This window comes from Pempheris klunzingeri, chromosome 2 (assembly GCF_042242105.1).
Source record: "Pempheris klunzingeri isolate RE-2024b chromosome 2, fPemKlu1.hap1, whole genome shotgun sequence".
NCBI lineage: Eukaryota > Metazoa > Chordata > Actinopteri > Acropomatiformes > Pempheridae > Pempheris > Pempheris klunzingeri.
Genome location: NC_092013.1, coordinates 31,120,839 through 31,139,196, shown reverse-complemented (window position 1 = coordinate 31,139,196; position 18,358 = coordinate 31,120,839). Strand labels below are relative to the sequence as shown.

Here is an 18,358-nt window from a genome sequence, read left to right as displayed (position 1 = left end):
GTGTCTCCTCATGCTGCTGAGGCAAGCTTTACTCACAGTGCTGACTGTGGAGGGGTTGTCTAGTGGTGGATCAACACTGGCCACAGGTGAAGCTCTTCTCCATGTAGCTGACGATACCCGAGGATCCCAAGTAGCATTTCCGTGGTGGAATTATTGCCACATTGTTTACTGTAATCAACTAATTCAATTTGCTACCAGCACAAGCCTTATTAATTAAAGCCTCACACAATGCTGTGACAAATAGGATTTTCACTGTCTGTGTGCTGTAGGAGGTCTGAATATCTGTGTGTGTGTGTGTGTGTGTGTCTCAGTCTTATCCTGCCCAGCAGGAGTCTGGATGTGCAGCTCATCTCTCACCACCATCTCAGGTGTCTCCATGTTGAAAGTATTAATCAGAAAAGGGCTAAATGTTGAAATGTTTCACTCTGAGTCATTTAAAGGTGCTGCTGTCAAACATGAAATTACAAGACCAATGAAATGAATCTGTCCTGATAGTAATTAGCATTAAGACACCAGGACCAAAGCGTCGGCGCTGGCAGTGTTTCATACTGTGTTCCACACATACACAGCAGCTTTGACACGAACTGAGCTCAATAAAGGGACATTCTGTACAGCTTAAACAAGAGGACGGGGCCACTGTCAGTGCTCGCAGTCATCCCATCCATCCTGTCCCAGCATGCACTGCTTTATCACAGGACTAACGTATGACATGCCCTCTACCTCTACTCTGGACTCATATGCCGCGTTTCCACTAGCACTACTCGGCTCTACTCGGCTCGAGTCTACTCGACTCGGCACGGTTTGGTTGGTTTTCCATTACAGTTGTGTACCTCCTCAAAGTGGGGGGGTCGTCATAGCAAGGCAGGCCGAAACTCTGGTGGCATAATTTGTATATGGCACAAACAAACACAACTAAGGACATGGAGCGTTTGGTTTGTGTGTATCCGTTCACCTCGTTCACAGAAATAATAAAAACGCTCAGTCTGTTTCCAGGGTTTTAAAAATGGAGGGTTTGTTTGTTGTGAACGAGTCGCTCTCATGACTCATCCAGTGACGTCACTCCCTGGCCAATCAGTGGCCTGCAGTCTGGTGGCATCACATTGTCAGCTCGACTCAGCTCGCTTGGAACCCCGGCAGAGGAGGCACTAAAATAGTACCTGGTATCAGGAACTAGCGCTGGTGGAAACGCAACCAAACCGTGCCGAGTCGAGTCGAGTAGTGCTGGTTGAAACGCGGCTATAGAGACAGCAGCCTCCCAGGTGGCAGCGTTCAGACTGCAGCACTCGGCCCCCCACTGATAATCAATACTGTCACTGTCAGCTGCTGCCGCCACCACACACACACACACACAGACACACAGACACAGACACAGACACACACACACACACACACACACACACACACTGTAACCGCTGCTCCTCTCTCCGCTGTCCTACTTTCCACACTCAGGTTTTTTTCCAGCAGGAACAACTGTTGTTTTGTTGTTGGGAGACTGAATGGTGACATCGCCAATGATTATCATCATTATCATTAACATGGTGGGTGACAACAGGACTGAGCACCCTCCTCCTGCAGGTTATTTATTCATCCTCAGGCTCCTGATGACCCGGTCCAGCATCCATCAGCAGAGGTGGCCCTGGACAGATACAGAACGTCCACAGGAGACTAACGATGGGAGTGAAAATACTCACCTTCATATTCCCTCTTTCCATCCATGGAGCTCTTCAGACGCTGAATCCACACACCAGATCCACATGTGTCCAGACCAGCACTCCCTGTAACACACACTCACACACGTGCTGCCTGCAGTCCGACTGTTTGGATGGAAACCGCTGAGGGCGTCTCGGCTCAGTAGAGGAAGCAGAAGAAGCTTCATCTGGTGCCTGACTCAACCAAGGCCACCACCTTCACCTGCTGCTGTTCCTGACCCAGACTGTCGCTGTCAGAGTTGAGTCTCATCAGCCTGGGCCCCAAGGCCTCTTACTTCCCCAGATACCTGAATCCACCTCACCGTGGGGGGGGGCTTCTCCAAGCCTCACATCCACACACTTTTAATGCTGAGGTTGCCTGATCTGCTTTAAAAGGACACCACTGTGTGTCTGTTCATAACCAAACAGCACAAAAGAATAAATCCGCTCCCTACGTGTTAGACTACAGCTGCCTTTTTAAATGTTAATGTCACAGCGGGTCATTTGCATATGAAGTGATGGTGTTTGTGCTGCTGAACGAAGCCCCCCCCATATTAATCGCTGTATTTACAGTATGAAGACAAGTCCATCCATCACGAGAGACACACTCACATCTGATTTGGTGGCTGGACTGTAGTGACTGTCACATCACCGTACCAGCTAGCTAACATATTCACATTCCAAATGCTTTTTCCGTCACCAGCAAAAAAAAAAAACAGATGATCTCCAGCACATGTTTAGCTGATGAGATGAAGTCTCTCAGGCATGCTGAGTTCTGTCCAGGTGTCTCTTTTAAGCCACGGAGGCCGATGAGCGGCCTGCTGTCTCTGAGAGGACGTGATGAAGAGGAATGGCACTGTGCAGTACTTTGGAGGGCCCTTAGTGGCTCTGTGGACCTCTGTGGCCAATAGAGAACAACACAGCTGCCACTTGTGCTGCGTGGTGGCCTGTGGCCGGCCTTCATCTCTGACAAGCGTTTAGTGTTCAGCCGGGGCTCGAGGGCCGCTGCCCATGAACACAGAAGCACTGAGAGCCTGAGAGTGCTCTCTGATTACTCACCACTGCACCAGCAGCAGCTCGCTTCACATGGAATAGATTCTTCATCATATTTCTTAATGAGATGAAGCAGTGAGTTAGGATGAGATGAGGTGGAGCAGCACACCTCGACACATTCACCATCTCATCAGACTAAACTCCTCAGAAGTGAAATCATTAGAACTGCTCTAAATCTGCAGCATCTGTGAATGTGTGCCAGAGGACTGAGCTGCACCTCGTTTCACGTCCATCAGTTCTCCTGGTTAGCCGCTCTTTTCTCCAAATACAGCCAGCTTGGACTTAAACCAAACCAAACGACAGATAACCTTAGATATTTTGCAGGTATATTTTATATTAACATGTTTGATGCTGAGAGCTGTAGCACAGAGTCTCCTCCAATTTAGATTCCTCCTGTGTGAATGATGAGTGTGAATGGGTGAATGAGGATGTCATGTAAAAGCACTTTGAGTTGTTGAAATGACTAGAAAAGAAACAGACCATTTACCGTTACCATTATCTAATATTACATCAAAATTATACTCAGTTCAACCACAACAGCACACTGGAGGGGAAACAGACCTGAGTCACATGATCAGTACATCTGGAGCCACTAGAGCAGAGACACTTCACCTTGTCCTCATCATCTGGACCGAGGCCCAAACTGGCCGATGAAGATGATGTCTCCACACACACACACTCTCCTCCAACAGGGACCGGTGGTACCAAGCAGCCATAAATGCTCAGTTATAGCATCACTATAAAACTGAGTGTGTGGAGTCCACAACAGGATCTAAAGACTGTCTCCATGGAGACGTGGCAGGGACGGGCCTGTAAATCAGCGTGAGTGAAAATGGGAGCTGATTCACATTAGTGCTGCTTAATTAGCTCATAGCAGTGAGGGCTGGTGCCACACATCTCCTGAACAGGAGAAGCTTCACTTTGTGCTGTCATGGGTCATTTTACGTGTCCCTGGGGGGCCCTGAGGGTGACGCCGTGGAAGTCAGACACTGCTCATGCTGTTGGTCATAAGAACACGCGTGGTTCATGTCAGAGAGGCAGATCATAGATCGGGTGGGTGGGTCTGAGTTCTTTTATCATGCTGGGCTTTTATCACAGCTTCCTGCTCTCTCCAACCGCTGCCTTGGCCGTTCGCCTCGCCAGCGGAGGAAGCAGCATCCAGGAGGACTCTCAGCGTGCATGATTAATTCTGAAGGCACTTTCTTGTTGAGAGATCCTTTAGTGGGCTGATAGAGGCAATGTGCTCTGTCAGGCCTTTGAAATTCAAATGACGTCTTCCACTTTGTGTCCCACTGATGCCTTTGAAAGGTCTCATAAAAGAAGAGCAACACAGACAGGACCGACAAGAGCTGAAGGAGAACAGAAAGGCAAAATCAACTTCAGCCCAAAAATAGATGACAGCACCAAACCGTAAAAACGCAAATAGATCATCAAAAAGTTACTTGACTACACAGTGTCTGTGGTTTGGAAACATATAGCAGCGAGGCTATTTTTGTTCTGGTGCTGCCAGATAACACAGCACTCCTGCTTCGTTTCCAGCTACTCAGAGGACACAGGACAGACCAAGACTCACTGAGATGTGAAGAGCACTTCACTCTGAGGCTTTCATTGCTCCACACCAAGGACCCAACAGGACACCAGTGAATGTTCTTGTAGATTTTAGATAAGGTGCTTGAAAGGCTCTTCCTGGAGACCGTGTGACTTTCACTGTAACCATGAAGCATGTGAAGACAAGAGGAGTCCTCAGTCCTGCTAGTGGCCCCCTGAGGCTGCACTCAGGCACAGCTGTGCCATAGGCTACATGCTAATGCAGACCGCTCACATGACAAAGTACACTGGTGTTTTGTGGGTGCTGTTTACAGTGTTCACTCTCTGAGTTGAGTTAGCACAGCACAGCAGAGGCTGATGGGAATGTTTTACACGTGTGACTGCTGTGAGCTACAGGTGGCACGAGTCCATATAAACGGTGGAGCCAACGACTAGACACAACGGCTGTGACTTTTGTTTCATAGTACAAGTTTAGCATAGCCTAGGGGTTTTTGTTCTTCTTTATATTCAGTCTTCAGTTTTCCAGCGACATAGCTGTAACTTTTAGTTATTAAATGTAAATAGCCATAGTGGTTTTGGTTTTATATCTTTGTTGTTTGGCGCCACCCGTAGCTCTGTTCCCCACTAACCCCCCTTTACTGCTTGATTTCTTTGACTCCTTTCATTGTGTGTACTACTGTTTGTATTATACATATTGACCACTTACTACAATAAACAGTGACTTTATGCTCGATACCAGGAGCACTCTTGTGTTCTTCCCTTTCCCTAGACAACAGGGACATAAGAGTGATCGTTAACCAAATTACTGGACAAAGATATCTGACTTGATGGTGGCTTAAGGGATTATTATCAATCAATCTTCTCAGTCTCCTACTCTCTCCTGCTCTGTGTGTCATATGTTCAGTTATTACTCTGCCTCCTTTAGCGAAAGTGGTGTCTGTAACAAATGTAGTTTATTTGCTGTGCTGGAGGCGAGGCTTAGCAAATTTGAAACGCTCCGGACCATGGAACATAAGTCAATCAATCAATCAATCTTTATTTATATAGCACCAATTCATAACAGCATTTTCTCAAGACGCTTTACATAAAGAGCAGCTCAGACTCTTTAATTAAAAGACCCAACAATTCAGGAATTCAACATTAAGGATATAAGAATCCCCACATGAGCAGCATCAGATATTATATTAGACAACAGTGACAGGAAGAACTCCCCTTTAACAGGAAAAATTTTATGGACACGAGGTAGGCGTGGACCCAAATGCAGGGTTACAAAGAAGGTTTATTAACAAAAGAAGAATAAACCAAAAAAAAAAAAACACCACAATGGGGAAAATGAAGCACTGGCAAGTAAAAAACCCAAAATCACCACGAGGGGAAAAACAGCTAGGGCAGGTGAAGCGTGGCAGGAAGCCAGAGACCGATCGGTAGCATTCACAAGAAACATGTGGGAATAGTCTGACACAGGAGTCACAGGGGGGCCAGCTTAAAAAGGGGAGTCTTAATGGGGATGATTAGGATCAGGTGTGTCCTGCTGCTACTGAGGAGGTCGGCTCCGCCCCTGCCGTGTTGGATGGACGTTGGACAGAGAGACAAAACAAACAGCAACTAAAATACTAACAGTAACTATAGCACTGACAATAGGAATGTGACTAATAATTAGCATTATGGTAACAATGACAATAGTTAATATCTGAATAATGATAACAGGACTAATATCAGTAAAAAAGTGTCTGTGGCAGATGATCCGCAGCAGGAGAACCAGGACCAGGATCCACAGGGACCAGAGAACCACAGCAGGAGGACCAGGATCAGGATCCACAGGGACCAGAGAACCACAGCAGGAGAACCAGGACCAGGATCCACAGGGACCAGAGAACCACAGCAGGAGGACCAGGATCAGGATCCACAGGGACCAGAGAACCACAGCAGGAGAACCAGGACCAGGATCCACAGGAACCAGAGAACCACAGCAGGAGAACCAGGATCAGGATCCACAGGAACCAGAGAACCACAGCAGCAGGACCAGCACCAGGATCCACAGGAACCAGAGAACCACAGCAGGAGGACCAGGACCAGGATCCACAGGAACCAGAGAACCACAGCAGGAGGACCAGGACCAGGATCCACAGGAACCAGAGAACCACAGCAGGAGGACCAGGATCAGGATCCACAGGAACCAGAGAACCACAGCAGCAGGACCAGCAGCAGGATCCACAGGAGCCAGAGAACCACAGCAGGAGGACCAGGACCAGGATCCACAGGAACCAGAGAACCACAGCAGGAGAACCAGGACCAGGATCCACAGGAACCAGAGAACCACAGCAGGAGGACCAGGATCAGGATCCACAGGAACCAGAGAACCACAGCAGGAGTACCAGGACCAGGATCCACAGGAACCAGAGAACCACAGCAGGAGAACCAGGACCAGGATCTACAGGCACCAGAGAACCACAGCAGCAGGACCAAGACCCACAGGAACCACAGAACCACAGCAGGAGAACCAGCACCAGGATCCACAGGAACCAGAGAACCACAGCAGGAGAACCAGGACCAGGATCCACAGGAACCTGAGAGATGAGAAAAGCACAGAAAGGCTCCGGGGAAGATACCAAGTTAGTAACAGACATTAAAGAGACATGAAGCATCAGGATGGAGAGGAAGAGGAGGAGAGAGGAGCCCAGTGCATCATGGGAGTCCCCCGGCAGTCTGAGCCTATAGCAGCATAACTAGGGGCTGGTCCAAGACCTGATCCAGCCCTAAACTATAGGCTTCATCACTAAGGAAGGTTTTTAGTCTACTCTTAAATGTAGAGAGGGTGTCTGCCCCCTGAACCCAGACTGGAAGGAGGTTCCACAGGAGAGGAGCCTGATAGCTGAAAGCTCTGGCTCCATTACTACTTTAGAGGACTTTGGGAACTACCAGTAGGCCTGCAGTCTGGGAGCACAGTGCTCTAGTGGGGTAGTACGGTACTATGAGCTCTTTAAGAGATGATGGAGCCTGAACATTAAGAGCTTTGGAGATGAGGAGAAGGATTTTAAACTCTATTCTAGATTTTACTGGAAGCCAATGAAGAGAAGCCAGTACAGGAGAAAGATGGTCTCTTCTCTTAGTTCTGGTCAGAACAGGAGCAGCAGTGTTCTGGACCAGCTGGAGAGTCTTTAAGGACTTATTGGGGCAGCCTGATAATAAGGAACAGAAATAATCCAATCTAGAAGTGACAAATGCATGGACTAATGTTTCTGCATCATCTGTGGATATGATGGCCCTGATTTTGGCAATATTACGTAGATGGAAAAAGGCAGTTCTAGAAATCTGTTTAATGTGGGAGTTAAAGGACAAATCCTGATCAAAGATAACTCCCAGATTCCTCACAGTGGAGCTGGAGGCCAGAGTAATGCCGTCCAGAGCAGCTATATTGTTAGAAAAGGTGTCTGGGGCCGAGCAGAATAACTTCAGTTTTATCTGAGTTTAGCAGCAGAAAGTTGCTGCTCATCCAGGACTTTATGTCCTTAAGGCAGACTTGAAGTTTAGCCAACTGATTGGCTTCATCAGGCTTTATTGATAAGTATAATTGGGTATCATCTGCATAACAATGGAAATTAATGGAGTGCTTACTGATAATATTACCCAGAGGAAGTATATATAAGATAAAAAGTATTGGTCCAAGCACTGAACCTTGTGGAACTCCATGTCTAACTTTAGTGTGGACAGAGGACTCATTGTTAACGTGTACAAACTGAAATTGATCTGATCAATAGGACTTAAACCAGTTTAATGCGGTTCCTTTTACGCCAGTGAACTGTTCCAGTCTTTGTAATAAGATGTGATGGTCAATGGTATCAAATGCAGCTCTCAGGTCTAACAAGACCAGGACAGAGAGGAGTCCTCTGTCTGATGCCATAAGGAGGAGGTCTGTAACCTTCACCAGTGTCTCTGTGCTATGGTTCGCTCTAAAACCTGACTGAAAATCCTCTAATAGACTATTAGAGTTTAGAAAGTTACACAGCTGATTGGCTACAACTTTCTCCAGGATCTTGGAGAGAAAGGGAAGGCTGGATAAAGGTCTATAGTTGGCTAATACACCTGAATCCAGAGTGGGCTTTTTCAGGAGAGGTTTAATTACTGCTACTTTGAAGGACTGTGGTACGTAGCCTGTTAGTAAAGACTGATTGATCATATCCAGTAAGGACGTGTTAATTAAGGGCAGGACTTCCTTAACCAGCCCAGTAGGAATGGGGTCTAGGAGACCAGCTGATGGTCTGGATGAGGAGATTATTGAATCCAGTTCAGGAAGATCAAGTGGAGAAAAACAGTCCAGATGCACATTAAGCCCAACAGCTGTTTCCATGGTTCCTGAGTCTGAGGTTGGATCAGAGCCTGTTGAGGGCTGGAGGTGATGAATTTAGTCTCTAATAGTCAGAATTTTATCATTAAAGAAGCTCATGAAGTCGTTGCTACTGAGCTCTAAAGGATCACAAGGATCAGTGGAGTTCTGGGTCTTTGTCAGCCTGGCTAACGTGCTGAACAGAAATCTAGGGCTGTTTTTATTTTCTTCTATCAGTGAGGAGTAATAGGAGGCTCTGGCATTACAGAGGGCCTTTCTATAGGTTTTTAGACTGTCTTTCCAGAGTAAGCGGGAGTCTTCATTTGGTGGCACGACATGGCCTTTCAAGTTTTCGCGAATATTGCTTAGGTTCGCCAGTCTGGGAATTATATCAGGGAGCTTGTCTCTTTTCTTTAAATATCTTCTGTTTTAGAGGGGCAATAGAGTCTAGTGTCATTCGCAGTGAACCTGCAGCACTATCGACCAGATAATCAACTTGGGAGGGGCTAAGATTAGCATAGTGGTCTTCCATAGCACAGAGACACACTGGCTGAAATACTGAAGGAATCACTTCCTTAAATTTGGCAGCAGCACTATCAGATAAGCATCTAGTGAGGACCTCTCTGTCATATAGTGCATAGTCCTGTAGCCAGAAATCAAATGTTATCAGGTGATGGTCCGATAGAATAGTTATGTGGGAAGACTGTTAACTGTTCAATTTCAACACCATAAGCCAGAATGAGGTCGAGAATGTGGTTAAAACAGTGAGTGGGTTCATTTACACTCTGGGAGAAGCCAGCTGAGTCCAATAGTGATATGAAAGCAGTGTTCAGACCATCATTATCATCGTCCACATGAATATTAAAGTCACCTACTATAATTACTTTTTCTGCACTAAGGACTAAATCTGATAGAAACTCTGAAAACTCAGTTAAGAATTCAGAGTCTGGACCAGGAGGGCGGTACACTGTGACAACTAAGACTGGTTTTAGTGTTTTCCAGGTTGGAAGAGAGAAGCTAAGAACAAGGCTTTCAAAGGAATTATAGCTGAGTTTAGGTCTGGGTTGGACTGTTAAACTAGAGTTAAAGATGGCTGCAGGTCCACCTCCTCGTCCAGTCTGGAGGAATATGAGTATTAGTATGACTGGAGGAGTGGCTTCATTAAGGCTAACATACTCTTCATGGTGCAGCAGGTTTCAGTCAGATCAATAAATCAATATGATGGTCAGATATCAGATCATTTACTAAAACAGCTTTGGATGGCAGAGATCTGATGTTTAAAAGTCCACATTTAACTCTCCTGTCCTGCTTCATATTACCAGTGGTGGTATTAACTTTAACTTCTGTTAGACTTAATAGATCTAAATGGTCTGAGTGGTCGGGGGACGGACACAGTCTCTATGGGATGTTGGGTGGGTGACTGTTCTAATGGAGGAGCAGAGAAGTGTGTAAGACTGCAGCTCTGCCTCCTGGTCTCGACTCTGGATTGTCAAGATTTTGGACCCTAACCCTAACCAGATTTCTAGATCAGAGAGCAGCTCCTTCCAAAGTGGGATGGATGCAGTCTCTTCTAATCAGACCAGGTTTTCCCCAGAAAGAATCTATGAAGCCCACATTGCTTGCTGGGCACCACCTCCACAGCCAGTGGTTAAATGATGCAGCTGTACATGTCATCACTGGTCAGGTGGGAGGGGAGACCAGAGAAAACTATGGAGTCCGATATTGTTTTTGCAATGTTTTTACAGACCGACTCCACATTAATTCTTGTCAGCTCCAAAGTAATCGGGTGTCATTCCCACTGACGTGAATAAGAATCTTACCAAATATATATTCAGCCTGCGCCAGCAGTTTTAAATTTGATTCAATGTCTCCTGCTCTGGCCCCAGGAATACACTTGACTATGGTCACTGGCGTAGCTAGCTTCACATTTCTGACTATGGAGCTTCCAATGACTAGACTCGGTTTCTCAGCAGGTGTGTCGCTGAGTGGGGAGAATCGATTAGATACATGAAGTGGGTGGTGGTGCACTGTGGGCTTCTCCTTAGGGCTATGCTTCCTCCCGACAGTCACCCAGCCATCCTGACTTCTCGGCTGCTCAGGAACTGCTGGGGGAGTAGGAGCGACGCTAGGTTGGCCTGCACCGGCTACTGGGGGCTGGCTAACTACAGCGGCTACTGACTTGTGTTCCATGGTCCGGAGCGTTTCAAATTTGCTAAGCCTCGCCTCCAGCACAGCAAATAAACTACATTTGTTACAGGCACTTTCGCTAAAGGAGGCAGAGTAATAACTGAACATCTGACACACAGACCAGGAGAGAGTAGGAGACTGATAGGGAGTAAGAGAAGCCATCGCCGAAGTGAGACCTAAGAGTGCTAGCCTAGCATTAAATGTACAACAGGTGATTAGACATAACAATGAAGCATAAAACAGATTCAGTTAAAGTTGAAATGCCAAGACACCATCGACAGCACAGTACTCCGAAGCTCCAACAGTTCATCCTGAGGGGAACATGAACATCTAGAAATTTCAACACCATGTTGCCGCCAGAGAACAGTGTGGGGATGACAAAGTCATTCACGAGGGAACATGAATATCTGGACCAAATTTGATGGCAAACCATCCAGTTGTCGTTGTTTCAGTCTGCACTTTAAGGGCAGACCAGGTGAAGGAACAACTCCCCCACACAGATGGACAAAGCTTAGGACGTGAAAACTAGATCTTATTTCATCAAACAGAGCAGATCTGTATTGAGTCCACAGGCTCTTCATCAAACACAGTCATGGACCCATCAGACTCCCTGAGTACTGGACTTTACTGGAGGAGACACGCCCCCAAAGTAACCAGGGCCCCCGGTCAGGACTGAAGAGCGTGGCATCGTGGTCGCTCTCTGGCTGTGAGCCCTGTCTCAGGTCTGGTGGTCCCTGTTGAGCTCTGTTGTCTCATGTGGTTACAGTTAGATTGGAGATCCTGGCCTGTGTGAGCACACTGAGCAGCACCTGAGCCTACAATGCAGATGGACTTGACCTGTATATCATATTAAAGTGAGGTGTGGTGGAGGCATCTGACACACAGTGATGTCCAAACCAGGACGGTCAGATCTGCAGCTTCCCTGCTGTCTCACAGGCAGAGAGAACTGATTTATTCTAAAATTTGCAGCTTGGTAGAAAAGCTGTTTGTCATTTTGCTTCATGGAGGTGTTGAGTTTTTGTCATCACCTGCCGGCGTTTTCATAACAGGAGTCAGCGAGCAGCTGATGTCTTCACTCATCAGGAGCTTCTGCTGAAAGCACCTCATTCACACAGCTCGTCCTGTCGACGGGTCATGGAGGGAGACACACTCTCTGTGTTCTGACCTGTGTATGCAAATGAAGACAAAGTGTGGTTCTTAGTTTGTGACTCGGTTTGCAGGCAGCTGATGGCGCCTCGCTGCTGTGAGTTGAGGATGTCGATGGCCGCAGAGGGACGCAGGCAGCATGTGTCTTAACAGCTCCCTCATGGAGGCCACTAATGGTGATCAATTTGTCTGGCGGACCACACGGAAAAGATTAAATATCCATTTTAGAATACACTCAGGCAGTTTTAGAAGCCATTTACATGAAAAAGAGGAAACCTATGTGGATTTATCTACACTAAATGACCAACAATAAGACCAGGCAGTATTCATCTGACTCCTGCAGAACAGAGTTCTCTAAGGAGGCCTGTTCCACACACACACACACACACACACACACACACACACACACACACACACACACACACACACACACACACACACACACACGCACTGTAACACAACTGTAACAACGATTCACAGGAGAGGTGGAGGAAATGTCTGCTGATTCATATGGAAATGAAACACCTCAGCGTTCCTTCATCCCTCCATCACATGCTCGATGATCTTCAGTGTTTGACAATATGATTAAAAACTGTCTGACATTCTGTAAAGATGCTTTGTCTTAACATAAATCTGTGTTTTTGTTGTATCCATGGACACATGGTCGGATATAAGGTAGAAATTCTGATCAAATGTATGTTGATAGTGTCCTGTAAATGCCTATCATGTCTGCTCCACAGGCCTTTAGGTCAACGATTCAGCATGAACAGACTTTAAGCAAATGAAATCTGACATCTAAAGTAAAAACCACTTTTCCTGGACTCTAAGAGAGCATGGATATGACAGGATTCAGAGGATAGCAGAGACAACAAGGACCAATCATTGTGTGGTGTTGGAGATGCTAACATTAACCAGAGTGGAGCATCTAAGCACCGAGTTTTAATGAGGAAGGGCCACACACACACATATACACAGCCTCTCTTTCAAATAGCCCTATTTAAAGTGAGTGTGAGTCAGAATAGAGAGCGTTTGCCGTTAGGTGTTTTGATTTGAGCCAGGCTGCCCTGAATGCATCACATCCTTGACAAACACAGCTCCATGAAGCTGATCATTCATCAGGAAGGCTCAAACACTAACAGCTAGCAGCTAACGGTGACAGGCAGCCGTGGCACTGAGCTGAAAGCCTCGTCAGCTTTAACCCCATGGTCTCTCTGCTCTGTCACAGCTTTGTCATTTCCCGTCCACGCTGCCATCTATCAACACACACAAACTAATCACCTGTATGTCAGACACACACACACACACACACACACACAGGTCTGGGGACTCAGAGTTGGAACTTTTTCTGAAATTTAACCCTGCAGCATGTGTTTCCAAACAATGACAAATTAAACAATCCGGCTGAAGTCTGAAAACAGCAGCTGCTGAAATGCAGTGTATGAACAGGCCTTTTCCATTTCACATGTAGTAATATCTGTGGTTTACTTCTGAATCCACTACCGAAACACCGGCTGCCGTCCCAGTATGATGGAAGTCAGTGGAGTTCTGTTTGTGTCTGAAGCATTTGCTTTGTTTTTCTCCAAACTGATACCACCAATCAACACTCGTATTTTTACTGTTTAAACATGACCACAGTCTTTCCCTCGCCTGTCCTGTAGGCATTAGGTTCATACGTGCCAGGAAGACAAAGACGAGTGGGGTAGCACTAATATTCCCTGTTTCTATAACGGAGCTTTGCCTTTTTACACAATGGACAGACTAAAAGCTCTCAGATATTTTTTAGATATTTACAAATGATCATGTACAGAAATGTCCAGTAGGTTTGAGATGACGAGGGACAGGTGTTCGACAGGATTCATCTGGAGGTTTATGTCACTTTTGATGTCGTTTGTAGGAGATATAGGCCTCTCACTGGGGCACCACAATAATGTAGGAAGTATAGGTGCTTCACAACGCGAGCACCATAATAATGTAGGAGATATAGGCCTCTCACTGGGGCACCACAATAATGTAGGAAGTATAGGTGCTTCACAACGCGAGCACCATAATAATGTAGGAGATATAGGCCTCTCACTGGGGCACCATAATAATGTAGGAAGTATAGGTGCTTCACAACGCGAGCACCATAATAGGAGATATAGGCCTCTCACTGGGGCACCAAAATAATGTAGGAAGTATAGGTGCTTCACAACGCGAGCACCATAATAGGAGATATAGGCCTCTCACTGGGGCACCAAAATAATGTAGCAGGTTGACTACCATTTAATTAATTAATTAAAAGCTCTCGTATCAATAGGGGCACCACCCGTCATTGGACGGGAAATTCAACTTATTGTTTTATTAGCACAGATGGCTTCAGGTCTTTAACCTTAAGAATTAAACATTAAACAGTCTCAGTTCTAAATGTGTAAGTTCTCAGTGGCATTGATCCTCTTAGACCTTGTTATGAAGAAATATCGAAGTGGCGGTTAGTACACCTTTTTATTAATAAATGCTAAATATCAACATAAAACACTAATGACTAAGACAGAAAGGACACTAGACAGACAACAATCAGGACAGAAGACTAACATTGCTGATAAACCTTTGGATTGGTGATAGTGAAACGAAACTGAATACGGATTTTACCGGAGGACGAGGGAAACCTGTCTGACTTTAAGAACATTGTAGTTAGAACCACAGAGGATCCACTGACTACTCTCCCTGCAGATTTAGATAGATCTTAGAGCTACACTGACACCAACTTGTGAACTAACACCAGCTGTTATACTTGGCCCTTGGTCCAGCAGCGATGCATCCAGCGGTGGTCTGCAGTCACACAGGCAGGGTCAGCTGTCAGCGTCCCTGGCAGGTTTCCAGGGGAGGAGGAGAGAGAGGAGCTCTCTCTGGAGGCTGAGACAGGAGGCTGGAGGGCCTTGGCGATGTCGGCTCAGTTCACTCGGCACCGTGGTTCAGGAACTTGAAGGTTCTGGTGGATCAGGATGTGCTGGTTCTTGGCGGTGGCGTCTGTCGGTCCGTTCGGACTACAGGACAGCCAGCGGCATTCAGCTCTTAATAGGCAGGGTGCTGGATCTGGATCTGGATCTGATGTTGGCCTCAGCTTCAAAACTCATTTAAAGCTCACTAAGAAACAGTTGTCGCTGGTCACACGCAACAGTTCAGAGTTATCAAAACGAGAGTTGCTATCAAAAGTACTTGGTTCTGGCTGGTGTTTCAGGCGGTATTTAAGAGGACTTTAAGAAAACTCTGTTATACTTTCAGTCATAGTGATCAGCTATAACTTCAGAAGAACGGTCTACAAAAGTTTAACTTGAAGGTAGCAGGCACAAAGATTATAAGTAACAAAAGAAAACTTAAAAATAAAATAAAAATGGCAAAGCAGAAAAGAAGGGCTAAGCAATGACAGAAGTGGAGACAGAGGTTTTATCCTCTGCATCGTGTTCTCCTCTGACAGAGGGACGCCTGTGTCATCACTAAAAGTTTTAGACGTACTAAATTAGATTTCTGTTTCATATTCACTATGTTCCAAATCCATTTTCATTCCTAACACTGCATGGTATACAGAATCAAGATCTTTCATTCCCAATACATATATTCATTAAGTCTTTGCCAAATAACTTCCTAAATGGCATGACACACAATGACCTAGTCTTTAACATTCTCAAGTTTGCATTAACTTCCATTACTCTTGTTATCACATTACACAGATTAAACAGACCTGGATTGAATATACTGTTGGTTAGTTTCTAACTTATTAGACACAGATTATTAATTATATGGACTTCCTGAGTCTTCTCACTCATTGGTGAATTGCAGTGTTATCACAGGATTTGAAGCAGCATCCTCAAAAGTTGTAATTGGTTAGTTGGTCATCCTTGGATGTTCATGAACATGTGGGTTACACCATTAGACAAGAGAACACATTAATTAGCATTAACTGATCTGTGGGCACTTTGGACAGTTTCTTTAACCACATTTAAACTTATAGCAGAAATGGAAGAATGTTCATACAGACTTCCCTCATTCCTCTCCCTGATCAGTCTGGCCTGGACCTCAGGGGTCCACGAGTGAAGGAGACCAGGGGTCGCTTGGTTCATAGAGAGTTCAGAACGTATATAGAAGCTCGATAGAAGCTCTTTGTTAATTTTTATAGCCATCACTGTGAGGCCTTTTACACAACACCTACCCAGAGGCAAGTTTTGGGTTCCGTCACTTCATCATTGTCACTTATCAGTCTTTTTAGTGTTCATCACGTTATCATCCGGAACTCTCATACAATGGCATCCTGTTTTGGATAAGTCAGTTCAGGGTTAATTCACAGCCAGTACACTGTTAAAGCATGGGTTTGTGGCCTTTCCTCTGTCACAGGACAGTCCAGGAGGTCATAGGGCAAGTGAGTCAGCCACACTACTGGTTCGACGGGCTACACGTTAGTGATGCTGTGTTCTCCTCAGTGATGGTACAACTGAACAACGGCTTCAGTAACACATTCAAGGCCCACTATAATTTCAACATGTCATGTCATTATAACCCTACAGTCCTGGACATCATTATTGGCACCCAAGTATATAGTGTTTAAGTACATAATGTAGAATATCACCTGAAAAAAATGTATCTAGTGCAACAGCTTTGGTCTATAGACAACTCATGTTGCAAATGATAAAACAACAATTAAAAAAAAACAATAAGAGGAAGAAATAGAAAAACTGAAACATTGCCGTGACACTGGTATTGGCACCCTTTAAATCAGTGTGGGAAAAAACCCCATTTTGACTCGCCTGTGTTAAACTGTCAGTGCCCACATGACGTGAATTAGCCAATGAATTATGACCTAAATGTTTTAAAAAGCCACACTATTTCATGTTCCTTTGTCACAATGGTGAAGACAAAGGAGCTGTCTGAGGACATCAGAAGAGCTATTATTAGCAAACACGCGACCTCTAAAGGGTATAAGGCCATCTCCAGGGACCTTGGTATCCGTGTTTCAACAGTGCACAATGTTATTAAGAAGTTTGCAAAGCATGGAACTGTCAAGAACCTCCCTGGACGTGGGGGGAAGAGGAAAATCGATGAGAGAAGTCTTCGAAGGTTAGTGCGAACTGTGGAAAAAACACCACATAAAACATCCAAAGACCTGCAAGCTGACCTGGAACAATCTGGGGTAATGGTTTCAACACGTACGATACACCGCACACTAAACCAAGCTTTATGAGCGAAGGCAGAGGAAGACCCCATTGCTGATAAAAAGACATAAAAAGGAACGACTGATCTTTGCCAAAGAGTACCTGGACAAACCACAATCCTTCTGGGAAAATGTTCTGTGGACAGACGAAACAAAAATAGAACTTTTTGGCAATGCACACCAACAATTTGTTTGCAGGCGGTGAAATGAAGCTGATAGGGAAAAGAACACCCTCCCAACAGTTAAGCATGGTGGTGGATCCATAATGTTTTGGGGCTGCTTTGGTGCATCTGGCACTGGAGGCCTTCACCCTATCACAGGAAGGATTACCAAGGGATTTTAAAAGAAAATGTGCTACCCCATATAAGAAAACTAGGTTTGAGTCAAAGATCATGGGTTCTCCAGCAAGATAAAGACCCAAAGCACACATCCAAAAGCATGCAGGAATGGTTGAAATGGAAAAAATTTACTGTTTTAAACTGGCCAGCAATGAGTCCTGATCTCAATCTGATTGAAAATCTATGGTGTGAGCTGAAATCTGCCATTGGGGAAAGGAATCCTGCAAACGTTCAAGCGCTTGAACAACTTGCAAAGGAAGAGTGGGAGAAAATACCAGCTGAGAAGTGCAAGAAGCTTATAGATGGCTTTTGATCAGGATCTGTCCTTTAACTCCCACATTAAACAGATTTCTAGAACTGCCTTTTTCCATCTACGTAATATTGTTGAAATCAGGTCCATCCTGTCTGGAGATGATGCAGAAACATTAGTCCATGCATTTGTCACTTCTAGGTTGGATTATTTCTGTTCCTTATTATCAGGCTGCCCCAATAAGTCCTTAAAGACTCTCCAGCTGGTCCAGAACGCTGCTGCTCCTGTTCTGACCAGAACTAAGAGAAGAGACCATCTTTCTCCTGTACTGGCTTCTCTTCACTGGCTTCCAGTAAAGTAAGTAAAGTAAGTAAAGTAGAGCTCATAGTACCGTACTACCCCACTAGAGCACTGTGCTCCCAGACTGCAGGCCTACTGGTGGTTCCTAAAGTCCTCTAAAGTAGTGATGGAGCCAGAGCTTTCAGCTATCAGGCTCCTCTCCTGTGGAACTTCCTTCCAGTCTGGGTTCGGGGGGCAGACACCCTCTCTACATTTAAGAGTAGACTAAAAACCTTCCTTCTTGATAAGGTATATAGTTTAGGGCTGGATCAGGCCTTGGACCAGCCCCTAGTTATGCTGCTA

The 18,358-nt window shown here is 45.5% G+C and overlaps 1 protein-coding gene and 1 pseudogene across 1 annotated transcript in view; both read right to left on the bottom strand.

The window, feature by feature from the left end:
* lrrn1 (leucine rich repeat neuronal 1) overlaps positions 1–11,941 on the bottom strand; it is a 48,304-nt gene extending 36,363 nt beyond the window's left edge. Inside the window, exon 1 of the mRNA XM_070847944.1 lies at positions 11,829–11,941. The gene's annotated coding sequence lies outside the window, so the exon portion shown is untranslated. The remainder of the gene's footprint in view (positions 1–11,828) is intronic.
* LOC139209656 (uncharacterized) lies at positions 1,581–10,962 on the bottom strand (annotated as a pseudogene).
* Positions 11,942–18,358: the final 6,417 nt, after the last annotated feature.